This window comes from Phyllostomus hastatus, unplaced genomic scaffold (assembly GCF_019186645.2).
Source record: "Phyllostomus hastatus isolate PE091 unplaced genomic scaffold, TTU_PhHast_1.1 phas_contig_402, whole genome shotgun sequence".
NCBI lineage: Eukaryota > Metazoa > Chordata > Mammalia > Chiroptera > Phyllostomidae > Phyllostomus > Phyllostomus hastatus.
In genome coordinates, this window is record NW_025333873.1 from 5,305,169 (window position 1) to 5,322,182 (window position 17,014).

The window sequence follows — 17,014 nt, forward strand, 5'->3', positions numbered from 1 at the left end:
CACAATTAACTGCTGATGCCTGCCATGAGAATGAGACCATGTGCTCCCAAGCGCAACCCTAGCTCGGCTGGTTTGTTTGCAGATGGACCGGTCCCAGCAGGTAAGGGACCTCCTAGACCAATACCAAGGAGTCAGGCCTCTGTGTGTCACTGAAGCTCAGGACCTGTCCGTCAGGTCTCGGTCAGGTCCTAATCGAAGAGTCAGGAAAAACGCTGAGTGCGAGAGCGGGAAAAGCCTGTTTATCGTCATCGATGTTGGCTAAGTTCCTCCCAGGAGTCGACCGGCCGGTTCACACAGGCCTGGGCTTTGGGGCCACCCCCCTCCGGCCCGGCCCCGCCGCGCTACCTACACCTACCTACACCTACCTACCCCTACCTACCGTAGCAAGTGAGGGAATGAAGGGAAGCCACGGAACCACGTGATCCTTACCGATTCCTCCTTCACCAACGCGAGTCACCGGGATTTGAGTTCTGAACACCAGACCAGCCCCCACCCTGCCTCTACACTCCAACAGAAATCTTGGGCCTTGGACCCCACTTGTTAGGCCTGTAGGAGCTCCTCCTCCAACCCCAATAACAGAAAGCCTTTCTCCTAAGGGAGCGCTGTGTCCAGGGCCAGCCCTCCATGCAGGGAGGTGACACGAGTTGAAATGTGGTCCTTTGTGAGAGACCAGGCGCTGTCCTGCGGCCACGGGGTGGGGGAGAATGTGCGGCTACTGCAGGGCCGCAGGTAGTGGCGTCGGGGGAGAGACGCACGTGTTCCTACTGCCCAGTGCGGGGTGGGGGGCTTGCTCTCCAGTATGGACGGGGGTAGGGACGCCCCAACCTTGTTGGCCTTTTCCTGTGTGTCGGGGAGGCAGGTGAGGAACGCTGGGTGGATGACAGGGGGCACGGTTAGCCTTCCTGGGTTACCGGGGAAGGCCCCGAGACCGGTAGCAGACCCAGGAGCTAGGGTGGGAAGGCCCACCCCCCACCGCACTGCCCCACGCCCAGGGGCTCGGGCTCCCAAAGAAACCTCCGAGGGTGAGAAGGCCCCAGAGAGCGCCCCGGCCCACGTGCCGCAGGGCCGTGCCGGATGCTCGGAGCTCCCCAAAACCTCGGGGTCTCTGGCGGCAGGAAACGCACCACCCAACCTCGACAAGTCACCTCGGGGAGGTGGAGCCAGGTGGGTCGTCGCAGCTCCGTGACGGGCTGCGGGTCCGGGCTTCCAGGGCACAGGGCCAGACCCAAGGGGTAGCGAGTGTTTGGGGGTGCAGAGCCTCGCCGCGGCCCATTTCGAGCCCGCTAGGGTGGGGAGTCGGCGCCCGGCGCGGGCGGGCCGGCCGACTGTCAGCTGCCAGGCCCGTCGCCTACCTCCCCGCCCCCCGGCTTCCTGCGGAGGCTGCGGCCGCCATGTTGTTGTGGGGCTGAGGCGGCGCCGCGACGCGCGAGCGGCCGTGACGGGCTGCGCAACAGGTTCGCTGTCGGCGGCCCGGCGACGAACCCGGCGGCGGCCGAGCAGGGTCTCCCGACGTCCGCCCGCACCCGCGCCGCCGGTGCCGAGGGGCGCGGGGTCGCGCCGTGACGTGCTGGACGCGCGGCGGAGGCGCCAGGTGGGTGAAGCGGCGGCCAGCCGGCGGCCGGGCGCCGGGCAGGTGCGGGCGCAGTCGCTCCGGCCGCGGAGGGCTCCGCAGACGGGGATGGGCGCGGGCGGCGTGCGGACGCGTCCGCCGGAGCCGGGGCTGCCCCGGGGCTAGGCCTCTGGCGGGTTTGGCGGCGCCGGGCGGAAACCTCCGGTTCCTGCCCTCAGAGTCCTTCCCCCGCCGCGGGGCCGGGGGACGCCGAAGGGCCAGGGCCGGGCTGCCCCTTCTCGGCGCCGAGCCCCGGCCGCGGCCCTTCCGGGCAGGTGTGGACGCCGCCGAGGGCCGGGGGCGGGGCATAGCCCCCTCGCTTTTGGGGTGACGGCAGGACGGATCCCTTCGGGGCGCCCGCACGCTTGCTCGGGGACCCATTTTCTTTCCCCGGAATTAGTTTCCCTTCTTCTTGGCAATGCTTGGTGCAGAATCAGGTGAGCCGCATCCCGGTGCGTCAAACTCGCCCGAGTCCGGAGAGGCCAGCGGGTGGATGCTCTGCGTCCACCGCTCGCCTTAGACCAAAGTTGGGAAATGTTACAATTTGACGTCAGCGTTATTGACTTCCAGGGTATACAGGAAGCACGGAGAGATGGCAGCCTCTTAGACCACAGTAAAGTTTATTGCGAATTATTATTTTTTAAAAAGACACCTGCAGGTGCGTGGTAAGTGGGTAAGCCGAGGCTGAAACTACAGATGGCTTTGCATTCTGTAGAAAGATGCTGTGCTTTGTCGTGAAAGGATTGCTTATGGCTTCTGTGCTTCATTTGAGGCTTGCATTCATTTTGGAATAGGAACATTTATAATAGAGGTAACCACTTTATGTATGATAGGAATTAAGGTGAAGATAAAAAAGGATTGCCTTACTAAATGCTGTAGTTTGTTACTAGTGTTTACTTGCTCACCCAGAAATAGGCGAGGTGCTTTTTTTAGTCAGCTTAATTTAGGGAGCATAGACTCTGTAGGTTAAGCTCCTTAAGCCTCTTAAGAAAAATTTTTGCCTCTCTCTCCCTGTGCAGGTTTCCTGCATTGTTAATCAGTGATAAAACCTGAACGCGATGTAGAAACATCACCTTTACATAAATTAGTAATGATGCCGCTCAAAATGTGAAGGTAGTGGCAACTCTGTGCACATCTTTAGGTTTTTTTTACTGTGCCTACGATTCCCTTGTAATTTCTTTCTCCCCTAGCTTTATTGAGATATGATCGACATATAGCTGTTGTCATTTAAAAAGTATATAAGGTGGAAGTCGTTGTTTAAAAGCTTCATTTAAGAACAAGCAGAATTTCGTGCTGTTGAAGGACATGGAAACAATGTGCGATGCTGCTGTTTTAACATAATGTTAATGAGCAGCATTAATTACTCTTTAATGCGGGTAAGTGTTCCTTTTGCTCACCTTTACAGTGAAAGGTAGAATTGTCTGAGAAGACTTGACCTGCACTGCATTATTGAGCTGGGAGGTGCTATTGTTAGTTCAGCAGATCTCAAGGCTATCATCCTGATCTCTCTTGAATCTGAGGAAATGTGTCAGGCGTGCTCTGGGGTTGTGATTATATTTTAAAAGGTTATATTTTCACTCAAGTAGAATGGTATAAAGAGCCACTCTACACCCATCACCCAAACTCAGCAGCTTTCCACGTTTTCTTTGTGCCTCTTCTTTTCCTTCTTTCTTATCTTGACTGTTCGGTCGTTTCACCCTATATACTCAATATTTCTTTCTTTTAAAAACTGGAAAATTTCTTATATAACCTTAGGATTTTTATTTTTAATGTATCTTTAAAATAAAGTTTCACCAATTCCCTTCTCTCTAGTAAGACAGAACATTTATTGGCCATCTCCTTTAATGACTTTCTTCAGTGCTGAACTATGTTTGCCAGGCCTGTCATTTATTTTACATATACTTCATATGTGTATATTTAAGATCTGTTTACCATGCCTGTCACTTACCTCATGCTAGTTCCTGTGCTGTTTTACAGAGTCATTTAAAGCTCACAAGGACTGTGAGTAGTTATTTTCCTCCCATCAAATAGATAAGTGAAATGTTAACCTGCAGGGTAACTGACTACTCCTGGTCTCTGAGCCAGGTTTCAAACCAAGTCCTTCCAACTTCAGCACCTGTGCAGTTATCTGGCCCACTCATCTTAGTTCAGAAGTTTTCTTTTTAAAGAACCTGTTGGGCATTCAAGAAACATTTGTTGAGTAAATGAATGAAAGTACCCATTAGTCCATCGATAGGTAATTAGCATTTTTATATACTATATTTACTTATAAAGCATTTGTACTAACAAGTTTCAGAAATTATTCAGAATAATTATATTACTAAAATGTGATATATTTATTACCATCTAACAGTGCATTTCTTGTTTATTTTTATTCTGATCTTTTTAATACCTTATTTATGGAAAATTTTGTGGAATCACTGTTTTTGGAAAAAAGCTAAAAAGAAAAAGGCAGACTCTTTTCATGTACTAATTGCCGAAGCCAGGATTCCAGGTATGAAGCGGGAAGATCTTTAGAATTGTGTAAATGGATAGATCTAGAAACGAAGATGCAGGAGAAATGCTGTATTTTTTACTTGAGTTAATTTTGACTTGGTACCATCCTGTAACTACAGAGCACAGAGACTGATGTTAGAGCCCTGTGGTCAGAGTGCCAGGAGGTGTTCTTGAGAAGGAGGAACTGAACTGGTCTCAAGGATCTGAAGGCAGAGAGGAAGTGGGGGAGGAGGGGAGGAAGCGGGGCAAAAATAGGACAGTGAATGCATCAAAAAATAATGTATTTTTACAGTGCCAAGAGGACGGCATATTTCATTTGCAAATGTGTAGTAGTATTTTGAGAAATTCACTTCAAAGTAATTTCTCAACTATGTCAAGACACTGAGTGATTTATTTACTTGTGGAGGTATTCAGCAGTGGTTATGGTAGACATGTAGGGAAGTATTACCAGACATTTAACTTGTTTCATTTAAGCAACTGTTTTTATTTTTTCTAGATCATTTTCTTTGCTAATGCTTAGTCATTTTAGAAAAGTATACATGGTTTAATAAAAATTTTATTTATCTGCATCATTACTACAGTAGATAAGGGTACAGACTTTCAAGCTCCCAGATCCAACACCAAATGGTCATACAATCCTTATTTTAATTCTGTATGCTTGTTTCCTCATCTGTAAAGTGGAGATGATGGTAATAGCACTTGGGTCATAGTATTGTTGTACATAATATGAAGTGCTCAGCACAGTGACCACCGCTTAATATATTACTTAAGAAATAATATCTATTATTGTTCCAACTTGCTTCAGTGACATATTTCAAAATAAACTAGCCTTTTCAAAAGGAGTTTCAAAATAAACTCCTTTTTTAAAATCTTCTTTAACTTAGCGAAAGATAAAGAAATTAGCTTTTTTTGCCCTTAAATTTTAATCTTAGCTTCAAAACAATCCATACATGAAGGCTGAAAAGAGTAGGACTGACCCACAATCTTTTTTTATATTATATTTTATTGATTATGCTATTACAGTTGTCTTGTTTTTTTTCCCATTTGCCCCCTTCCACCTGTCAACCCCCTCTCCCTTAGGCAATCACCATGCCCTTGTTCATGTCTAAGGGTCATGCATGTAAGTTCTTTGACTACTCCCATTCCTTTCCTATACTGTACTTTACGTCCCCATGACTATTCTGTAACTGCTTATTTGTACTTCTTACTCCCCTCTCTTTTCACCCATTCTCCCACCCCTTCTTCCCATCTCTGTTTGACATTTTAATTATGATATGTCTTGGGGTGGGCCTCTTTGCACCCATCTTGTTTGGGACTCTATGTGCTCCCTGGACTTGAATGTCTATTTCCTTCACCAAATTAGGAAACTTTTCTTGAATTATTTTTTCCAAATAGATTTCTAATTTTTGATCTTCTCTTCTCCTGGCACCCCTATGAAGGGAATGTTGGATTGCTTAAAAAGTTGTTCCACAGATTGCTTACACTGTCCTCGTTTTGGGGGTTCTCTTTTCTTCTTGTTCTGACTGATTGTTTTTTTGCTTCCTTATGTTCTAAATCATTGATTTGATTCTCAGCTTCATCCACTCCACTGTTGTTTCCCTGTAAGTTGTTCTTTATTTCAATTAGCGTATCCTTTGTTTCTGACTGGATCTTTTTCATGCTGTTAAGGTCCTAAGTTCCTCGAGCATCCTTATGAACAGTTTTGAACCCTGCATCTGAGAGATTGCTTATCTCCATTTCATTTAGCCCTTTTTCTGAAGTTTTGATGTTTTCTTGCATTTGGGGCATGTTTCTTTGTCTCCTTGTTTTGGCAGCCTCCCTGTGTTTGTTTTTGTGTATTAGGCAGAGCTGCTTTGACTCCATGGCTTGGTAGTGTGGCCTAATGCAGTAGGTGTCCTGTAGGGTCCAGTGGCACAGCTTCCCTTATCACCCAAGCTGTGTACTAGAGGTGCACCCTTTCTGTGGGCTGAGTACTACCTCTTCTTGCAGTTGAGCCTTGGTTGCTATTGGCAGATCAATGGGAGACATTTACCCAGGCCAGTCAGCTGCAAGGATTGACTGTGATCACTGACCACCAACCTCTAACGTCTGCCTTCCATGGAGGATCAGCTGTGCAGGGGCAGGGTGGTGGTACTCCTACGTGGTCTGTAGCTATCCACTGGGTGCACTGGCCCAGGGGTGTCCCAGGTGTTTCAGGCCAAGATCAGACCCCACCTGTGTTTTGCCCAGGGCCACCCTGCCTGGGTTATATAAAGCAATGTGAGATGGCTGCTACTTGTGCTGTAGTTGGAGATTCCCAGGGGAAGCTTAAATTGTGAATCTAGGCTGGCTGCTGCTAATGCCAGGCCTGGGGCTCACTGAGGCCAGCTGCTGCATGTTTGAGCTGATTTAGGAAGTTATGAAGCAGGAACCAAGACTCACCATTCATATGGAAAAACAGCTTGGGTGGGCCCATAAGTTGGATGGGGTCTCTGGGGATTTCCAAGGCGGGTCAAACAGTGTTAGCCAGGTGGATGGAGTCTCAGATTTGGCACCAATCTGCAAGTTCAGTGTGGATGGAAGTGGTTTCTTTAATTCCATAGTTCACAGGCTTCTATTCAACTCGATTTCTGTTGGTTCTTAGTGTTGGTGGTTCTATACTTTAGTTGTAATTTTGTTGTGGTTGTGCAAGGCAAGCTGTGTCTGACTATGCCACCATCTTCACTGGAATTCCTTCTGACCCACAATATTATCTCTGAACAAAGAATCTGCCTTTTAATCTCCCTAATTTGGGGGTGAAGGCACCAAAAACAGCCTAAAGAAAGAAAAGGTCTCTCTCTTAAAAAGAAACAAACAAAAACACAAAACGAAACCTACTGGGGTTTTGGATTATCTCTTCAAAATCTTAGAATCAAGGTGCTTAAATAACTTCCACTTACTGGGGAGAGTGCTTGCCTAGTATGAGGTTGACAATGGGAAAGAATGGTCTGCAATGTCAGATTTCAGACCCTGAATAGATAACGACCTAGCAGGCTCTAGTTTGGAGGACACTGATAATTGTTGCTTTATCATTTCCTCTCGGTGAAACAAGCTGGCATAGTCATTTGGACCCTTCTTACCACCCTATTCCTCCTTCACACTTGACCACATAAATACAAGAATTAAGTAGGTCAAGTTAATACATCTCACTACTTATGTAACATTTAGTGAGTATAAAATTCTTTCAGTGAATATAAGTGAGAATTTCAAGATTAATGAAATTTGCCAAGAAGGATGCAGACTGGGAAGGCTTGCATAACCGTCATTCTCTGTGTGCTGTAAAGGCTGAAAACCTAGTGGGAGAAGGGAGGCACTTTTCTCACGTCCTTGGCGTGTTCATCTCTTGGTTACTTCTAAGAATTCCTTACATGTTAAGAATAGTGACTCTTTGCCATATAAGTGCAAATTTCTTTTCAGGTGTGTTTTTTAATTTTGTTTATAGATTTTTATAGCACCTCCTATGTATAGAACTATTTTAATTTATTATATTTATTAACTCATTTAATTTTTAAAAATACTTATGAAATAGGCACTTTTTTTAGCTCCATTTACACAGTCCTTTGGCATTGTCTTTCACATTCTCAAATAGCTTTTTCCTCTGTGTTGGTCCATTCCTGCTCCCAATTCTTGAAAATCTTTTTCCTCTTCCTAGCCCACTGGTTTGTACATACCTCTTGTTTAGTTCTTCATTACTCGGTTTAGGAGTCATTTCCTCTGGAATTTCTCAGCTAACAACTATCTGGTTGACCAGGGCAAAGTTAAGTGCCCATCTTTTGTCCTTTATACTTATAGCACTTATAGAATTTTAAGTTGGTCTAACTTCCATTTCCTGCTTTAATACTTTTTTTAAAAAGATACTTATTTTTTAGAGAGGAGGAAAGGAGGGAGAAAGAGAGGGAGAGAAACATTGATGTGGGAGAGAAACATTGATGTGCGAGAGAAACATCAATCAATTGCCTCTTGCAGGCCTTCAACCAAGCACCTGGCCCTCAACCCAGGCATATGCTCTGACCGGGGATCGAACCGGCGGCCCTGGCTGGCACTCAGTCCACCGAGCCACACCAGCCAGGACAGATTTTACACATCTAATGACTCGGTACATATTTGTTGATTTGAATGAAAGGTGTGCATGGTGATATCAGGAAAATAATCAGCCTCCCAAGTGTATAGTAAAATAGGGACACTTACACTAAGGAAGTAACATTGGAACTGGGCTTTGAAGGCCAGTGGGGAAGGAGGGACAAGGGCGGGGGCGGGGGGTGGCTAGAAACTAAAACTGAGTGAAAACAGATGTGGAAATTTCACATTCTGGGAACAGTATGTTATTTAAAGTGTTTTTGGGGATTGTTAATCTTGCCTCTGGGTAAATCCTGATGAAATAAATCCCTCTCTTCCCAGTATACCTTTTCTAGTATTCAGAAAAATCTTAATTTTCCTTCTAGCTTTCTTCTTATGAAACGGCTCAATTTCTCATCTGACTTCCCCCTTTTCCAACGTAATGGGGGAAGTTGGACTATCCTGATGTAATCGAGATAAGATTCTAAAATGCCCAGGGAACTTTGGTGAACTGGAAGCCTTAGGGGAAAAAATAAACCCTGAAGCTTTTGTCTTTGAAGACTTCAGCTTCCATCACACCTGTCCCTGACTGTTAACGCATTAGACCTCAACTACTTTTCTCTCCGGGCTTCATCATGTTTGTGTTCCTCCAGCTGTGATAAAAGACATCATTCTCATAATTTACTGGTTTAATTTTGAGGTATACTGCTTGCTGGTCTTAAAGAAGAATGGGTAAGCCCTTTATATATTAACAGTATAATTTATTTGTCATTTAAAGTATTTTTTCCAAATTCTTTTCCTCTTCATTTCTCATGTGGTATATTTTTTTCATTATGACAATAATACATACTGATTGAAGAAACTTTGTAAAATAGGGGGGAAAAAGGAGGAAAAAGTCATTCTAAGTCCAGCAACCAAAGACAATGTTAGCATCTCCTACCCACCTGTCTTTTCGTTTTGTTATTACATATGAATTACTGCACATGACTTCTAGTACATTATGGCTAGGAACATGGCTTTTGCTGTCCGATTAGGAGTTTAGTTCTAGTTTAGCCTTATATTAGCTTTGTGAATATAACAGTCTCACTAGGCTTCAGTTTTCTCTTCTTTAAAAAGTAGAGATTTCATAATATTTACCCATAGGGTTGTTATGAGGATGAAGAGATAATATACAATATGTCTAATGTGACCCTCTCATAATAAATTCTCCATAAATGTAACAATAATAATCAAGCTTTTCTTTTGGTTGGGTTATCGAGGGTGGCTGCTCTGACTGTGGGTGGAGGGAAAGGGTGGGTCAGGGCCACTGTTACTTTCTTTTCTGAAATAATTAAAATTCCGTTTCAAAAACCATTTCTGAATATTCTCAAGGGCACTGTGAAAATTTGTACAGTGAGTGCTCCTTTCAAATGTTACTTGTTTTGGGCTGGCCTAATGGTTGCCGAGGGGCCCTGGGCCATCCACCCTTCTAAAATGGCTCTGATAATCATGAAAACAATGATAACATGGAAAGGCCTGAGTGTAGGGCTTGGCTTTTGATAAGTATTCAGTAGTTGTTGGCTGCTGTTTTTATTTTCATAATGGTAAGTACATATTTGTATATATTTTTAAAGATTTTATTTATTTTTCTTCTTAGAGGGAAAAGGTGGACAAAAGAGTGGGAGAGAAACATCAGTGTGTGTTTGCCTCTCATGTGCCCCACCGGGACCTGGCCGGCAACCCAGGCATGTGCCCTGCCTGGGAATCAAACCAGTGACCCTTTGGTTCTCAGGCCAGCACTTGACTGAGTGTGGTTCACTGTGGTCAGTTTCTCCAGCCCGGGCAGTACATATTTATATAAATCATACATTTTAAATTATAAGAACCAGTCTCCATGTTATTACATGGTCTAGCTGAACTTGTTGTTTTAAAAAGGTTTATTGAAGTATAATTCACATATCATATATTTAAGTGGCAGCATTAATACTTGGCTCACTTCATTCTTCCATTGTTGGACTCATTATTTCCATTTTTTATAATAATTATAGTGAATGTAAATAAGGCATTTCCCACATTTATTATTATTTCCCTGTGAGAGATTCCCAGAAGTAAAATTAGTGACTTAGAGCATATGGATATTGGTAGGATTCTGTACATTTTTACATTGCCCTCTGAAGAGCTGTACTAGTGTGCCCCCCCCACCGAGCTGTGTCTGCAGCACTTACTTCCTCTCGCCTTTGCAGCCAAGGCTTGTTTTTTAAAAAAATCAGTGTATAAGGAGAAACAAAATAAAACTTCATTTGCATTTGCATTTTCTTGATTATTAATGATATTAATATTTATTAACCAGTTTTATTTCTTCTTTGGGAACGTGTTTATTTATTTGAGATCTTAGTGTTTTCATTATCTATTTTAATACCTCTCCGTACATTAAAAATATTGACCGTCATATTTGTTGTGATTTTTCCCCCATTTGTTTACTTTTGAATTTTATTTTCAACAGAAGTTTAAAATATTCATTTAGTTGAATCTGTTTATTTTTTTCTTTGTGTTTTCTTGAATGGCTTCAGAACTTAGAAAGTTATCTTTGTTTCAAAGGGATATTTTACTTGAAGGTGAAGTATCTACAGTAGAACCTTGGTTCTTGACTTAATTCATTCCAAAAAACTGTTAGAGGGGTGATTTGTTTGAAAACTGAAGAGAATGTGTGACTGACCACACAGGTATCAAAGGGTTGTCAGGTAGAGAATGGAGACCCAAAGTCTTTTTGGTTAGACAACAGAGACATTTCTTTCTGAGAACCAAATTGTTTGAGAACCAAGATGTTCAAGAACCGAGGTTTGATTGCATATGAATTTTTTTACTTCTGTACTTCTTATTAAAGTTAAGTAAATAATTTTGCTTACTACTTAGTCTTGATGAGAGATGGAGGAGAATAGGCTAAATAGCTGGTGCCCCCCATCCTTCCCTTACAACAGTGCGGGCTTACTCACAAGCTATTCTTAGGTGTTTTTTCCCTTCTGTGTGGGTGAATTGCCTTGTTCAGAGCTGTTGACTGATTCTTCCAAAGTTGGTTTAATTTAAATCTTCAATATAATTGGAGTACTAACTGCCCTCTTGGTTTATTAGTTGATTCTTTGTAAGCTAAACTTAATGTTTACAAAAGTCCAAACTTACAATTTATATTTAAACATCTTAAACTGAAGCTGCAGATTTACAGAACTAGAAGAACTAAGTTTGGATAGAAGAGTTATCTTCTTTAAAGCCTTTAAGTCTTGACATGCTGTGTGAATTTGGGGCCCCAAGCCTCTAGGTAAAAATAATAGTAACCTTTTTCACAAATACTGATTAAATAAAAATATGTTCTTTTTAGCAGTAAGTATGCAACTATAGTTTGTTGTCTCAACTTCAGTGAAATCAAGTTAACTGTTGTAGTTGAAAAGAATGTTGAAATAATAGCAGTGATAGCCATTATATGAACATCTTCAAAGTACAAATGCTTTACATACATGATATCTAAGCCTTAAAACAGCCTGGCATTTAGGTACAGCTGTCCACATTTATAGGTTAGGAAATTAAAGCTAAGTCATGTGGAAGTTCACAAGGCTAAGGAGTAATTGCACTGGGATTCAAACTCTAGTTGGCGGATCTGTTTTCAGAGTTCACAGTCTATCAGCCTGCTTGTCCTCAGTGCAATTGAAAGAATGCTGATCTCTCCGAGTAAAAGGGTTTGTGTTTGTTAAAGGATATTTTAGTGCCTGGCTGGGCCTTAGGTATATGAGAGTGAGACATTCACAGGACCATAGTCTAATAGAGGTGGGCAGGCATGAAAACAAATGTGACAGTACTAGGTGATAAGTAGTTTAATGGAGATAAATACACGTTGAAATGGGAATGTGGCAAAGGAAGCTTTTGTAGGTAGAAGTGTCACCGAGAAGCAGGTAACCCCACAGGTTCACAGGTAGAATGATAAGATGGGGAGAAAAGGTATTCCAATGCTGCAAAAATAGGCAGTGGGCAGACCCTAAAACATCTTGTATGCCATGTGAAGGATTAGATTTTTAAAATAACAACTGTATCGAAATACAATTCATATAACATTAAATTCACCCTTTTAAAGTTTACTATTTTAAAATTTTGTGATAGTAGTGTATTCACAGAATTGTATAACCATTACCATTAATCTAAATTTAGAACATTTTCATCATCTCAAAAAGAATGCCCCCCCACACGTATTAGCAGCCACTCTCTCTCCCCAAGCACCCCTAATTCTAGGTAACCACTAATCTACTTTCTGTCTCTTAATTTGCCCATTCTGGGCACTTCATAGAAATGGGAACATGCAATATTTGGGTATATTTTTGTGTGTGACTGGCTTCTTTCACTTACCATGATGTTTTTAGTGTGCATTCATTCATGTTGTAGTATGTATCAGTTTTTCATTCCTTTTTTAAGGCCAAATAATATTCTGTTGTATGGAGGTGCCACATTTTGTTTATCCATTTGACAGACATTTGGGTTTCTACGTTTTCTACTATTATAAATAATACTGTCGTGAGCACTCATGTGCAAGTTTTTGCATACCTAATGGTGGTATTGCTGAGTTATATGGTTAACATTTTGTTTAACATTTAACATTTTGAGGAACTGCCAAATTGTTTTCCAAAGCCGTTTAATCATTTTACATTCCCACCAGCAATGTGTTAGGGGTCCAGTGAAGGAGGTTAGCTTTTATGCTATTAGTGGATTATTACATAGAATCATAGAGGAAAATGTTTGAAAATCATTGGATTAGATTGTTGGTTCCCAGTATGGTTCAAGATATGTGCTAGGTCAGGAGACTTTTCCCAATGAATAAAACCAAAATGCAAGTCATTTTCTCAATTCTTAGGGGCTATTGCTATTCCATTCCCATAGTCTTCAATTTTTATGTATTGGGTTGTCCAAAAAGTCCATATGTTTTTCTCCATAAAATAAAAGACACATTTTTCATTTTCACCAATAACATTATTGATTTGGATATTTGAATATGTTGGCCAGCTCCTGTGTGGTATAACATTGATTGTTCTCAGTTATTGTCTCTATTTGATCGCTATCGACGTCAACTGGTCTACCTGACCATGGACCGTTGTCCACGAGAAATCTCCAGCATGAAATTTCGCAAAAACACTTGACACATTTGATCAGCACAGCACCTCCTCCATATACTAAATAAATCTTTTTTTACATTTCAGTTGTGTTTTTACCTTTCTTGAAATAATTAAGCATAATAGGCCAAAAATGTTGCATGTTCTGTCTTCAATATTAAAATGGCTACACAAAAATTCATCAATTTTGATATAAATTTTTTAAATGCACATTGATATGTCAGCTCTCACAATACAGTCTAACAAAAGTGTCTTGAATGAAGTTAAAGACAACCAACTACTACTAGAGCCATCATATGTAAAAACCCCAATGAGCTTTTTGGCCAACCCAATATTAGTATGGGCTACTTAATGATAATCTGAGTTATAAAGGATTACTGAAATTTAGTTTTCATTATTAGCAAGTACTAACCTAAAATTAGCAAATTTCTAGAGCTTACTGAAAGCTCTGATTTAGTTTCCTTTTAAGAAATTTGTTAGATATACAGTGCTTTGGTAGATTTGAAAAATTCCTGCTCTGCGTGCTCACACTCATGGATACTATTTTCAGTGTACTATTGATGATCTTCTCTTGAGTTTGATGCAGTTCCAGTTGCTGCTGTTCTTGAATTAATGCAGTGTTAGAATTAATGTTAAATTTAGTTTTGTTGGTGATTTTTGCTTTTGTGTAATTAGTGTTGCATTGCTATAATTCTTTATCATAGAGTTTATTTTTCAACTGGAAAATAGGAGTAGGTAGGGGTAGGTTGGCCCTCTGGTCCCACTTTGGCAGGCCATGGTTAGACTAGTCTGAGAATGAATGGATTACATAACTGGAAAAGATTTTTTCCCAGTCCAGTATCTTACACATTTTTGAAAATGGGAATTGTGTATATGAAAGTTAAGGATCTTAAGTATAGAAGACACAAGTCCTCTGAAAGTCCACAGATTAACTTTGGAGGTCTGAAACATTTGAAATTGTATACCACATTTTGTGCATTTGTATTCTTCCAAAGAGAGCAAACTGTAGGTCTGCTAGATTTTTTTTTTTAAAGAAGTCCACAACCTCTCGAAATTAAAGCATTCAGATTGGCGAAGAGAGTTTGTGATTTGAAGTGCCTGGGGACTTCTCTGTGGCTGGGTGTCGCCGCTCAGTGGCCAACATTGCCTGGGCACATTGTTGATTTCAGTGTGTGTGGCTAATTCCATGTTAGAATCTCTGTTCTTTCCTGGTAATTTTTCTCCCTGTCAAAACTTGGAGTTGGCTTTTAAAAATTCTCATTCCACATTTATTATTTTATGCTTTTATGAGCATTGTTTTTTGCAACAGTGAAAGTATGCTTTACTTCCAATAATTGAAATGTGGTGGTGGTTGTTTTTTTTTTTTTTTTAACAACTTTAAGTTGGCCTGATAGAATGGAAATGGATGAATGCTTTTCTATTTATTGGCTATTGGTTTGATTTTCTTTCCTCTACTCTCTTGTTCTGATTGTGTTTTGGTTGGTTGAGACTGAAAATTACCAGTCACAGGCGGGAGCTCTGCAGACCCTGCTGGGGCATGGCATCAGTTTGGATGTCAGTCTGTTTAGGCCTCCATGGTGTGGAGGGTGTTTTTCCTCTGTAGTTTTTTTAAAACATATTGTATTTATTTATTTTCAGAGAATGAGGAAGGGAGGGAGAGAAGCATCAACGTGCCAGAGAAACATCAGTTGGTTGCCTCTCACAAGCCCCCAACTGGGGACCTGGCCCACAACCCAGGCATGTGCCCTGACCTGGTGTCAAACCTGTGACCTTTCGGTTCTCAGCCAGAGCCCTCTGTAGTTTTTATTATTGGATATAGCATGGCTGTATTTAAGATGAGATTGGTAATTTCAGTTTACTGTTTTTGGTAAAATAGACTTGTTACTTAATATTGTTCATAATAGACTAAAAAATTGACAACGGCAAGGCTCTGGATGATACTGGTTTTTGGGTTAAAAGAGTCTCTTTTCAGCCCTGCCCTTTGGACTGTTGTTTGGGCCCAATGAAAAGAGAGAAAGCAGGGTTGCAAAGAAAAGGTGTACGTTCTCAACTCCTTTTTCTTCTGCCTCCAAACTTATGGATATCTTTATGCATCCTACTGCCTTTCCTGTTGTGTATTCCCAGAGCCAGAAATGTCTGCCCCTTTATGCTCTAGAACTGTCTACTTGACTTCCTCTGGACCCTAATTTTCATCAGGTAATCTTCCCTTTTGCCTTTTGGAAATTAAATCTCTTCCTCTTCTTCTAAAAATGGCCTTATAACATTGCCTCTTTCCTGAGGCCTCTTGTCTCACCTCTCACCCTTTCTTCCCCTTCCCTTAACAACATACTTCTAGAATCACCTCCACTTCACCTTCCGCTCACTGCTTTATCTATTTCAATTAGACTTACCTTGCCAGGTCAGTGTACTGGAACTGTATTCACAACAGACTGCAAAAACTAATGGCTTACTCTTGACTTCTGTGACATTTGGCTGAAATGACCACCATCTCCTTAAAACACCTCTTGCTTCTAGATCCTGATGTCTCTCCTTTCCCTCAACCTCTGTTCTGGTTGTTCTCTTTATATTTCCTGCACATGCTTTCCGTGGATACTGTCATTCACTGACAGGATTACAACTATTCCCAATCCCTGATGACTACCAAATCTGAGTCTCTAGCTTGAATGGAATTTAATACTATCTTTTGAAGGTATCCACTTGGTTGTTTTGGTAAGTAGATCAGATTAGGTATGCTCAAAAAGGAACATTTTGTTGCTCACCCTCCCAAAACTAATATCCAAATCCCTACTTTCTTAGAGCTTCTGTCTTAGACCTTTCTACTACAGTCACTCAAGATAGAAATCGTGATGCTCTTCTTTTATCTTCTGCATTTAGCTGATCAGAAAACCGTGTCCATTTTAACTCTGAAATGCCTGTATTCTTTATTGCCCAAGTTCAAATTCTCACCACCTGGATTATGCCAGTTATTTCATAACTGGTGTCCCTGTCTCACAACACTGAAACCCTGAGTTCATTTCCTACACTGTCTGTCAGGATTCTCTTCTTCTGCCTTTCAAAGACCAGGTTCTTCTTTTGTTTCTTACATATGCTTTTCCTGGATACTGTTGTTCTTTAACATGATGACAGCTATTCCCAATATCCAGTGACTAACAAATCTGGATCTCCAGCTGCAACACATACTGTGCTTTGAATACTGGCTCTCCGTGATTTGTACAGTGAAGTTCAGAATCAATAGTATGGCATTTTTTGTTTCTTAAATGGTGTGATCTCGGCAAGTTACTTCATTACTTTGGTTTCCCTTTAATTGTTTCTAACATGGAGATGGAATTCAGTATGTTGTTTAACTCTTTGTTAAGTCATTAGTGAAATTATTATAAAGAAGCCTTAATATGTAAAACACAAAACAGAGCTACTTTCATTAAAGTTGCTATCCCCTCCCAAACCTACATTCCTCCTCCCTACTCCACTACTCTTGTATCTCCTTAGAATTTCTAGAACTCCAAGGAGTGTTAAATTCTCTTTTAACACTTAAGATTGAGTTATTTGAAATCACATAACTCTCAATCACACTGTATTTGAATGGGAAAGGCTCTACTGTTACACTGGCTGTCATACATTTCTTCTTTTTCCCTGAGGTTCAGGTGCTTTTCCTTTTTTTGTGACAGTGCCTACCCACACACCTATACAATGTCTTTCACTCCAAGGACAC

General features: G+C 41.6%; 1 protein-coding gene across 4 annotated transcripts in view; it reads left to right on the top strand.

Moving 5' to 3' along the window:
- The first annotated feature begins 1,094 nt into the window (after window positions 1–1,094).
- ITSN2 (intersectin 2) overlaps window positions 1,095–17,014 on the top strand; it is a 115,931-nt gene continuing 100,011 nt past the window's right edge. Inside the window, exon 1 of one of the 4 annotated variants that reach the window (XM_045844632.1) lies at window positions 1,095–1,164. The gene's annotated coding sequence lies outside the window, so the exon portion shown is untranslated. The other 3 variants (XM_045844634.1, XM_045844630.1, XM_045844631.1) reach the window with 3 other exon arrangements.